We start from the raw sequence: 10,701 nt of genomic DNA, 5'->3' as shown, positions 1-10,701 counted from the left end.
TTTCTTTTGTTGACCACCAAGATCAAAAATTTTGCTTTGTTGACCAATTCTTTTTCATAGATAAAAAAAAAATCATTGCCTTAAAAGGATAAAAAGAACACCATGTTTTCGTGGAGCAATATCTCCACAAAGATTTTAGCAAATCACTGAATTGAAAGGCTAAAAAGAACCAATTTGATTGCTTTGTCTCGAAAGTGGAAGGAATATGCTCTCCCCTTAATTGGGTGATAAAAAATCCAAACCACTCTTACAATTTTCTGTACTTCAAGCAATAAAACCTTTAGTAGGTCTGCCTTCCCGAGGAGTTGAAATCAACTCTTAAAGCTGTTTATGGTCGATGTGAAGGGAACGACCTAAGTGGGGAATGACTTTAACGCCAAGAATTCCAACCCACTATAATCAAATGTGGAAAGTGACGAAAGTCCTTTTCAACAGTTGCGTGCAGCGATTAGCCTTCCCCCAATATCCTTGAGATACATAAAGCCTTGGTTCTAAAGGTTGGGAAGCCTCTTGAGAGAGTTTATCACTGATGGCCGAACGGGAAGCCTGATTATGAACCATAGAAATAGAAGCTTTGAACAGAGTCAGTAACCAGACATTTATAACATCATAGTACAAGGGTGGGGAAGAATCCGCCCCCAAGATTACTCACCATATATCTCCCAAGATAACTACTCAACTGTGAAGTGATTCACTTTGGGTTAATTTCTGGCAAAAGGCAAAAAAATGGGCGCCCTCTAGGGGTGACACGACTGTTTGAGCTGACGAAGTATCGAGACTAGTGGGATATGATATTATTTATGACCCTTAACTAAAGAGTCTTTCTAAAGTGTATTACTTGTATCAAAACCTGTTAAAATATTGGGGATTTGAACACATCCTCGTAGAACATACACTTTTTGTTAGATCAGGAAAAATGGTTATACTTTTTGTGCCATGCTTGCATTTATTACTTCAGAAAATCATCCATCAAACTTGAAAAATTCACCACAAAAATTCAAAATTCACAAAAAACTCAAAACAAAGGAAAAATCAGGGCAGATTAGCGCATAAGAGCAACCTCTTAGCGCATAAGGTACTTCTGATAGCACATCCAAACATCCAGTTAGCGCGTCGGTTCAAAACAACAGCGTTTTATCCCAGGTCAAATCAATGTTGAAACATTTAGCGCATCAGAAAAATAGTCTAGCGCATGGAAGCAACAGCTTAGTGCGTGGAATCCAAAAATTAGTGCATAAAGTTCAACAGTTAGCGCGTGACAGGCCCAGAATAGCGCATATATTTTTCAAATAGCTAGAAAACAATTTCAAACAGTCAAAACTTTAGCGCGTGTCTGGGGGCAGCCTAGCGCGTGTGGTTATTATTTTAGCGCATAGAGGCATTTCAGTAGTGCATGTAGTCTCTATTCTAGCGCATGATCAAAAATAGAAAAATAGAGGGCAAAACCGGGAGGAATTTTAAAATTTTCAAAAACATTTTCAGAAACTTTTTTTTCATCAACATCATTTTTCATCAACACAGAGTGACAAAAACCAACCGTTACAACTATTTCTTGAGCTAAATTTGCATCAGAACAAACGTTGTTAGGATCCTAAATGAATCGCGCGATAAAAGATGTCTCTCTTATCATAATCCGGAAACCTCATCATCAGTATCAATAGAATCCTTTACCATCTTACGGATTTTATCTCACAAAAACACTTGTTAAAAATTTTCAAGTTGTCAAATCAAGTTTCCATATCGGGAAGCTTCTATCCATATCATTTGACACGCTTTGTCGTGAAGGGGCATCTAAACCTTCACTCTCATAGAGTAAGATTTGAAATTTTTCAAACAAGATCAACTGAATCCAAACAAATCAAAGGTAACCATTGATCACTCATGCATGACTAATCCTCATATGAAAGAACCTTTATCGTAACTTCACGTTGAAGAAACAACAACCTAGTTTTTCCAAATTCATCAAAAGAAACAAGTTCTTATACATCAATCGTCAACTATTCAAATCTCATTGGGTATTCCTTCATCACGTCAAACGTTATATCCAAAACAAATCCAGCGAATTTGACAAAGAACCCTTGAAGACAAGAGCATACTGTCAAAAGTCTGCTTTTAATCAAACCATAAACTGCAGCGGAAAAATCAATCCAACATTCTTGCCTGACGAGTGTATCACTTATAACACATCTTGACCAGAACCACCCACCCCCGAATAACATATCAATGAGGCTTTTGTCCCTTTCATCACTGAAAGTTTCTACTAAAATGCCTGTTACTCGCTCTTAAAGAAACAAACAAAGCGAGACACACGCTGAGTCTAATATGAATTGAAGATTATCAAATCCTTTTGAAGTTCCATCCTTAGAAGAACCTGAAATTACTGAAGCACTTCTTCAAGAATGTCAGGAAAACCCCTCATTCCAAAAGCTTGTAGAAAAGCTCATGGAAAATGACAAAGAAAAATATCTGCTCATGCTTACAAGTAAAGGCGTTAAACTTCCCGAAGATTTAGACCCAAACATCTTTAAAACTGGATCTTGACAATATGCATATCAAGAACAACAAAGAGAAGAAGAAACCCATAATTTTGAACAACACATACCTGAGCAACACATTCCAGAACAACGCATACCAGAAATGCGTATACCTGAGCTAGAAACACTAGAGCAAAATATACCATTTACCACACCTTTTCAGTTGAGAACAAATACAAGGGAAGAACTTTTCCCTCGACAAGAACATATACCTTTGGCAGCCCTTACTCAACATATGCAAATGTTGCAAAGGAAAATATAGAATATGCAACAAGGGACAACAGTACGGTTCTCTTTAAACAAAATCTGTCCTTATCCATTTGATAGAAGATTGAACATGGTGCCTTTTCCTCCAAACTTAGACATTCCCAGATTTGATAAATATGATGGGAAAAGTGATCCCCGAGATCATGTTCGAGAATTTTGCACACTGAGCCTTGAATTTTCTCATGATGACACCTATTTGATGAGGTTATTCCCCAGAAGCTTGGGAGGGCAAACCATGGAATGGTTATCCAAAATTACATCGCCTGTTAGATCATTTGATGAATTGGTTAACAAATTCATAACCCACTATTCCTACAACATCCAACATACCATAACCATGCTAGATGTTTGCAACACCAAACAAAAGAATAATGAAACATTCATGGTATTCCTTCAACGCTGGCGACTTATGGTATCCAGATATCCTCGAGATATTCTCGAAAAGGAGAAAATGGAAATCTTCATCGATAACTTGAATAGTGAAATGAGTTACAGACTAAAACTTCAATGCATACCATCTTTCACTAAATTAATTGAGAATGGCATTCAAGTAGAAGAAGCATGTGTCAAAAAGGGAACACTCAAATTTTACAAGGAGGGAACAAACTCATCAAACTACAATAACCAAAACAACACCAACCTTGACAAATCTTGATTTTGGACTCGAAACAAAAATGAAGGCAACAATGAATCATATGATCCCAAATCTAAGCAACCAGTGCTCGCATTGTCTGGAAATCCTCAAAATCCTCAAAATCCTAAAAATGCTAATGCAAATGCTAACACATATGCACCAAACACCAATCAAGGAAAACTCAACACAAACAACACCAATGATACTCAAAGCAAAAACATGAATCCAGGACCTAACAACAATTCACGTAACAATGCAAACAATTTCCAAAAGCGTATCTTCACACCACTGAAGCAATCACTAGAGTCAGCATTCAGAGAACTTTTGGGACACAAGATTCTTTTCTTGCCTCCAATCAACAACTATGAACCTCAAATCAAACCACCTTGTTGGAATGATTCACACTATTGTGATTACCATCATAACAAGGGTCATCAGATGAACGATTGCATGAGGTTAAAACACGTGGTGCAAGATATGATTGATCGAGGTGACTTAACAATAGATGGTCTCAAAACAAATAGTGATCATGGAGCCTTTAAAAATCCTCTTCCAAATTACAACAAAGATGGAGCTTCAACCTTGAATGATACACGCGGAGCTCGTATCAACCACATCTACAATAACACCATAAATCACATATTAGCTGACGATCATCAAGTAAATGTCATCACCATCTGAGATAAGCATGATCATGAATCTGTCAATGTAACAACCCGAACTCAGAAATATGTCTTAAAAGGACATACTGCACCTACAACTACCACACCAAAAATCCAATATGACTTGGTCAGCCAACTACGTAAAACTCCAGCATAGATATCTATACTAGAATTATTGAAACTATCACCAAAGCACAAAGACATATTAGAACAAGCGCTGTTGGAAACCAATGTACCTCAAAATTTGGATACAGACAGATTTCAAGCCATGGTTGCCAATATGACTGGACCTCATAACCTCACCTTCTCAGAACATGACGATGCTTCCTTAATCCATCCGCATAATACTCCTCTCCATATCGAAGTCATTGTTTGCAAGCACCAAGTAAAAAGAGTCCTAATAGATGGAGGAGCTAGACTTAATATATGTACTTTAAAGCTTATCTGTGCATTAGGCTTCTCAGAAGAATCTGTTGATCCCTGCAAGAAGATCACCATAAAGGCATATGATGATGAGAAAAGATCCTCTAAAGGAACTGTGATATTACCTATTCAAGTGAGACCAATACAAAAGGATACTATATGTCAGGTCTTGGACATAGACCTTACCTACAATATTTTATTAGGACGACCCTGGATACATGAAATGCAAGCAGTACCTTCCACATATCACTAGTGTGTAAAATTTCCTTATGACGGACAAGAAGTATCCATATCTATTGATCACAATCCATTTCAATATTGCAACACAATGGGGGTAGCCCAAGACAGTTTGGTTCCTCATAATAGGGAAAAGCAGCGATCTTCAACATCAGATCAACAAATAGTAAAATCTAACTCCTTATGGGGAGACTTCAAACAGAAAATGCAAATCAAAGACCAAGGTATCGGAGAATACTCTTTGGAGCCTTTATGTTTGGCCAAATTGCCAACATCACCTAGATCTCATGGATTGCCTACTACATCAAGACATCAGGTCACTCAGCCCATCACCAAATTTGATGGTACCTTCATCCAATTGGGCACTCTGGCACATGAATTAGAAAACAAAGATATTCTTAGCTGGTTGTACAAAGATGAGAAAGAAGATAATAGAGTAGCCACTTTGGACATTGTTCTATCTACACACCTATATGGACAAGGATACTTAATCATGCAGCAAATGGGATATGATGGTAAAGGACCTATTGGGAAACGCAAGGAAGGAGTCACTGAACCTATAAATCTTCCTTCACAACCCAATAGAAACAAAGTAGGATTGGGTCATGATCTCACCTTCCTATTAAAAAGGCCACCCCACCTAACTACAAAACCTCAATGGAAAGTAAAGACGAAGTACAAAGAAGAGTCCTGGCAGGAAGCACTCTTTGAATCAGCGGAAACAATCCGCAAGGCACGGGAATGTCAGGATCAGAAGTTACATCAGGAAAAGCTTCTAAAACATAAAAGGGCCATATCTGCAGTAGTAGCTCATATTCAGACACCAATATCTCAAGAACAAATAAAATCATCTCCGGATACCTTTGTTTCTCCCCAAAAAAGCACAGTCTATGAACAAATACAGAAAATAGAAGACGGATCTGACACAAAATCAACAAAAACTATCAAAATGGTATCTATCGTCAAAGATTTGTTTTCACCATACAACATACCACTTTACAACACTAATAGAATCTGGGATGATGCCTTAGAAATGGATTCCAATGAATATGAATGGGGTACCTGCTCCAATGCTACTACAGATATCCCTAATGATACTGATTCTCTATCTCTTTCTCAAGAAGAACATAGCACAAGAGATAGACCTCTTGAATTTGGACTGCAGAATATCTATGACACCACGGAAAGCGAACAGGAACATTATGAACAAGTCTATGTAGAAGATAATACCATTGACGACCTTGATGAAATCCTGAACTTCTTTAAAACTAAGAACAATCACGATGAAAAATCTGTCCTAACACTCATAGTAGCCGAACTTGATCCACCTAATGATTCCTTACCGCTTGTCTTTCCTGACCTCATTGACTGGGATGAACCTGAAATCCATGATATACCAATTTTCCCAAATGATGAATCTATTATCCATTACCTATGTACCATAAATATCAAAACAGGCTCTACCAATGAACAAAATAATGATATCTACAAACCAGGGAGTGCCAAGTCTCTCAGTCGCAAAAATGAACCAAATAAATGATCTGATGCTGAAAACCAGTCAATGGCAGCTCTAGATCACAAAAAAGTAAAAATAAAGGACGCATCCGAGGGTGAAAATTTTTTTAAGGCACCTAACAATGGGAGACTTGACACTCTTCCTGAGCACTTTCATGAGTGATCACCCATATTGATTGAGCCCACTCAATCAATCAACATTGGTACCACAGAAGCAGTCAAAAACCTACACCTTGCAGAATCTCTGACAGAGGAAGAAAGATCATTATTCATCATTTTCTTTAAAGAACAACAAATTAACTTTGTCATATGCTAATATGCCTGGAGTGGATCCACACTTAATCATGCATCACTTGTCCATCTCTTCAGGAGTTAAACCAATCAAGCAAAAGCTATGAAAAATGAATCCACAGGTGGCACTCATGGTCAAAACTAAACTAAAGAAATTATTAGACATCGGATTCATCTAACCCATTGACAATGCAGAATGGATTTCCAACATCATTCTAGTATCAAAACTAGATGGTAGCATCAGAATCTACACTAACTTCAGAGATGTCAAAAAAGCTTGTCCAAAGGATGACTTTCCTCTGCCTAGTATCGACATATTTGTAGATCTTACAGCAGGCCATTCAATGCTCTCACTAATGGATGGTTTCTTAGGCTATAATCAAATCAAAATAGCTCTAGAGGATCAAGATAAAACCATGTTCACCTGTCCTTGGGGAACGTATTGTTGGAATGTTATGCCTTTTGGCTTAAAGAATGTAGGGGCCACCTATCAGAGAGCAATGAGAACAATATTCCATGACATGATGCACACGTTTATGGAAGACTATGTGGATGATTTACTCGCTAAATCCTTCACTAGAGCAGAACATCTCAGCATCCTAACAAAGATCTTTGATCGATTGGAGAATTTCCAAGTCAGGCTCAACCCTAAGAAGTGTGTCTTTGGGGTTACATCAGGCAAGTTACTAGGCTACATTGTCTCAGCTAAAGGTATTGAAGTAGATCCAACAAAGGTACAAGCCATTATGGACATGCCACCACCAAAGAATATTAGTCAACTCAGATCTCTACAAGGATGACTTCAATCAATCAGGCGATTCATCGCTCAGCTAGCAGATAAAAGTCTACAATTTAACCATTTACTACACAAAAATGTACCATTCAAATGGGAGACCAAGTGTGCAGAATATTTTTACCAAATCAAATAGTACTTGATGAATCCATCAGTTCTGGTACCACCAGTCACAGGAAAGCCTCTTATCCTATATATCTCCACAACAGATATATCGCTGGGGGCACTATTAGCGCAAGAAGATCAACAAGGGAAGGAACACACCATATATTATATCAGTAGGACATTGAATGGCTATGAACTCAACTATACATTCATTGAAAAAGCTTGCCTAACAGTGGTTTTTGCATCTCAGAAGTTCCGACATTATATGCTAGCACACACCATCAAGCTAGTTGAGAAAATTGATCCTCTCAAATATCTACTCAATAAGGCAACTCTTACAGGCCGATTGGCTAAATGGGTCATGATTCTTAGTGAATTTGACATCCAATACACAGAAAGATGAGCCATCGAGGGACAAGAAATTGCAGATCAGTTGACTGAAGCACCACTACCAGGCAAACACACCATGGAGATTGAATTTCTAGACAGGGACATTCTTGCTCTTTCGACTAAACAATGGACCTTGTACTTTGACGGATCCTATACACAACATGGTTCTGGTGCTGGCATTTTGTTCATCACTCCTAAAGGACACACTATACCAAGATCATATAGGCTTATGTTTCCCTGCACAAATAATGTGGCTGAATATGAGGCATTGGTTATAGGTATCAAAATGGCTGTAGAATGAAAAATCACAGAGTTAAAAGTCTATGGAGACTCACAACTAGTAGTCTATCAAATCAACAACGACTATCAGACAAAGGATGACAAGTTACTACCCTACAAGTGAATGGTGGATGATTTCAAATAGTATTTTGTGCACATGACCTTCAAGCAAATACCAAGATTGAACAAAAAAGTAGCCGATGCAATGGCTACTATCACTTCACTACTACAAATTCCAGAGCAACAGAGTCATTACGAGTTCTTGGTAGAGCAACTGTTCTCCCCCGCCTATGACCACTCTGAATCCCAGGTTATCTATGCCTTGACTGGTTCAGATTCTCCATTATATGGACCAATATACGACTACCTCAAGCACAATATCTTACCAATTGACCAATCCCGTAACCAAAAACATAACTTTATCCGACAAGCTGCCCGTTACACCCTTACCGCCGATACTTTGTATCGTCGAGGTCTCGATGGTACTCTTCTTCATTGCCTTGATCGTAATGATTCTGATTCTGCTTTACATGAGCTTCACAAAGGTATTTGTGGCACACATTCAAGTGGTACTACTCTTGCTAAAAAGCTTCTAAGGATGGGATAGTACTAGCCTACAATGGAGAAAGACTCATATCACTTCGCTAAGAAATGTCCTAAATGCCAGATCCATGGTAATCTGATACATGCACCAGGATAGGAACTGCAGCCATTTACAACATCCTGGCCCTTTTGTCAGTGGGGACTGGACTTAGTAGGAAAAATTAATCCTTCATCATCAAATGGACACAAGTTCATTATAACAGCAACATAATACTTTACCAAATGGATAGAAGTAGTTCCCATGACCATAGTGACAGGGAAACAAATTGCTTCTTTTATCCTCAATTATCTGATCTGCAAATATGGTATTCCAAGTTCAATCATCACCGATAATGGACGACCCTTCAAGAATCAAGATGTCCAAGAACTATGTGAAAAATTCAAAATCCAACATAGGTTCTCTACACCATACTACCCGTAGGGAAATGGTCAAGCGGAAGCATCTAACAAGACAATACTGAAAATCCTCAAGAAAACAATGAATGATGCAGGCAAAGATTGGCACGTACAACTCAATCCAGCACTTTGGGCATACAGAACTAGCATCCGCACACCTACAGGAGCAACACCGTACTCATTGGTATATGGATCAGAAGCCATTTTACCCCTGGAAGTAGAAATCCTGTCTCTCAGAGTCTCTTTGAAAGGCTTAATTCTAGATGAAGAGTATCGAGTTAACCGACTGCAAGAACTTGAACTATTAGATGAAAGACGTCAGCATGCTTATACTCATCTCAAAGATTATCAACAATGCATGTGTAGGAGCTACAATCACAAAGTCATCCCCCACAACTTCAAGGTTGGTGACCTAGTCCTTAAAGAAAATCCAAGAAATCAGCAAGATCGAGAAAAGAAAGGGAAATTTGAACCTAACTGGTTGGGTCCCTATGTTATCATATCAGTCTATGGATCAGGTGCCTATCAGCTAACGACTTCAAAAGGAGATGTGCTCGACGAACCAACTAACAACATCCATCTAAAGAGGTACTACACTTAAGTAGCCTAGTGCACGGCAAAAAAAAAAACAAAAAAATAAGCAAAAAAATAAAAAAAAATCCAGAAAAAGCAAAAACATAAAGTACAATAAAAAAAATGGTGAAAACCTAGTAAACAGGCGCTCTTGTCAAAGAATGGCTCCTCTATCTATCTCCATACCATTTTATCCGTACGAAACACTATCGGCCATTGCCCGACACTTAGCACATATCCATTCAAGACATACATAGCGTAGTCACTATCCTGGTTTGTCTATATATATCCTCTTACCACTAATCCACCATGGCTTGGAAATCACTGCACATATTCACATCAAGAGGCACACTCAGCTAGGGGCATTCCAATCATCTAAATATGGTAAACATTCAAGACATCAGGGCTATTTGCAAAACTCAAAAGCATGACATCCAATAAACCAAAAACTACGCTTCATCGCAAAAGAAAACAACACAATTTACAAAAATACCAAGGATGGATGATTTTCTGAAGTACTGGATGTTGCATTATCACATAAACATCTTAACTAGTTTTGCATTTTGAACTTTTTTTTGACTTATTGGATTTTCTCCCCTTTCTCACTAAAATGCTTCACAGCTAGAGATCATGGAGAAACTCCAACATTTTCTTAGTCTTCTGTCTATGAGGCGATCAATTGTATTGTGTGAATACTTGCCTCAAGACGTGATACGTTCAATATCACTAAAGGCCTGATTCCACTTCACGCATACAAATGATCTAATCTTGTCTGTTTATGCAATACGCACTCAGGTCGTCCTGGTTCAATTATACCTTGATGCTTGTGCTATCTTGCAAAATAAAAAATCATGTAAATTTTTCTCAGGTCATTATGGTTCAATTATACCATTGTGCTTGTATAAATTTTCCACATGTCCAAAAATCAATAAATGCTCAATGATGATATCTACAAAGAAAGAAAACAAATGGCTATATTGGATGGCAAATACAGAATGA

Source organism: Cryptomeria japonica, chromosome 10, assembly GCF_030272615.1.
Source record: "Cryptomeria japonica chromosome 10, Sugi_1.0, whole genome shotgun sequence".
NCBI classification, from domain to species: domain Eukaryota; kingdom Viridiplantae; phylum Streptophyta; class Pinopsida; order Cupressales; family Cupressaceae; genus Cryptomeria; species Cryptomeria japonica.
Note: the sequence above shows the minus strand (reverse complement) of the source record.